Source organism: Penaeus monodon, chromosome 17 (assembly GCF_015228065.2).
Source record: "Penaeus monodon isolate SGIC_2016 chromosome 17, NSTDA_Pmon_1, whole genome shotgun sequence".
NCBI lineage: Eukaryota > Metazoa > Arthropoda > Malacostraca > Decapoda > Penaeidae > Penaeus > Penaeus monodon.
In genome coordinates, this window is record NC_051402.1 from 25,771,648 (window position 1) to 25,773,672 (window position 2,025).

The window sequence follows — 2,025 nt, forward strand, 5'->3', positions numbered from 1 at the left end:
AATTTATGGTTGACACCACGATTTTCCATGAAAGAAGGAATTTTTTTCTTGCCCTCCCATACACCCTAGAGTATTTGTTTGAAAAATTTGGGTTTTTGATGAACTCTTAGACTGCATATTTCTTTTTTTTTATTTTACATTTTGTTTTTGCTCTTTTTTATTTGCACAGTTTCTGTGCGTTTTCTTTTAAAGGGGAATTATACAAATTTCAATTATTCTTTGATGCCCCCAAAATTTCTTCCATTCCTGCACATCTTGTCGGCGTTATTTTTCCCCGTCACCGCTTTTCAGATGATTGTTTATGGTATGTATAATACAGAGACCTATTCGTATTTTTAACATCAGCCCCCATTAGAAAAATATTTTTCCCTTTTACAGTATTATTTTTTATTTCCCAAAAATTTTTTTATTTTTTTATTTACAAAACTTGTTTTAAAGGGTTTTTTTTTCCTCCCATTTCCCTTTCTTTTTCACCCTTGGCATCCCTGGCACTGTTTTCCCGGGATGGGGAATGCCCCCGGGAGTTGATGAATTCCTGTGGGTTGGTGACGTCACACGACACTGGGTGGAGTGTATCGCGTGGCGATTTGAGGGGGCAGTTACGATGCCAGGTCGTCACACTTTGCACTCCACACCTAATGTACCTCTTCACAATGGTGACGGTGTCTTCGTTGTCGTTGTCCTCGTTGTTTCTTGCAGGACAGTCCGTTGTCTGGTGAGTTGCACAGACAAACAAGCTGTTCTTTCCCGCAAAATTTACTACGTGGCCCTAACCCCGGAACTTGTAGCGACCAAACCCCTGAGCACCCTCAATGGAGCTTGGATGAATGTATCTTCCAAAGAATTGGTACTCTTTAGGTGGTGGCTGTTCTCCACTCCAGACGTAGCGAGAGGATGTCCATTTCCCCTGCACCATGTCTAGCGGGCCTATCTCTTGGAGGGGCGGCAGCTGGCTAACCTTACTCATCCATCTGACTTATCACGTAGACGTGTTTCCCGGAAAAGGGCCCGTCTAATATACCTCCTGGGGTGATGGAAAACAGGTGATTGGGGCTTATTTTTTTCTCTTTTTGTTTTAATGGTTGGAATTCCCGGTCATCAGCTCGGGGTCGGGAGGCGAAAATATATTCTCAATCCATCTCAGTGGAACAAACCCTCCCCTAGGGGGGGTTGGGGGGGGTAGTTAGCATTCGGGGCCCCCCAAACACGGGAGGAGCAAGAGCAGGTCAACTGCTGTCACACATACACTCACCAGGCCTCGCCAACAGTCGTTCGTAAAACACTCTGTTTTCTCTGGGGACTTCCCCTTTTTCGTAATTTTTAATAAAACATTTTTTCTATAGCCTTGACCCATGATATCCGACACAAATTTGGGGAATGTACACCACACTACTACAAACACTTAGGATAAAGGAAAAACCCCGGTAGGGGGTTTATCCCGTAAAGGACCGGAACACGAGGAACCCCAAAGACGTCGGTTGGTGTACTAGGCTTAGAACTGACTGAAATTCCTAAATCTGGTACGACCTTCCCGTAGAATTGATCAAAGTGAAGAATATTTTTTTAGGTAATTTAGGGATAAATTCGCTGAGACCCCCCCGGCATTTTTTTTTTCGTTTTTTAGGGGGCCCCCCGAAAATTTTTTAGACAAATACAATTTATACTAAACATGCAAAAGATATCAACTAGTCCTCTAAAACCGTTTTTTTAACGATCAAATGAGTGGAGTATATAAAATTAAGGATATTTTTCCATGATTACTATTGAGCTGATAAAAAAGTGTGCTTATGTATCCAAAATCAAAGCATCATAAGACTGTGTATTATTTTATATTACATTAAAACCCAAAAGAAAATAATAATTCCCAAATTACTAAAAGAGCAGCTTTGATTGTTTCCCTTGTTGGTTTTTCAACAGATAAGTCACTTTTTTATATTTGTGTCTTAGCAATCTTGCCTTCTTAGATTTATAATTATTAAGTTTCTTGTAACAGAAATAAATGTACAGTTAATAGTAAAAGGGGGG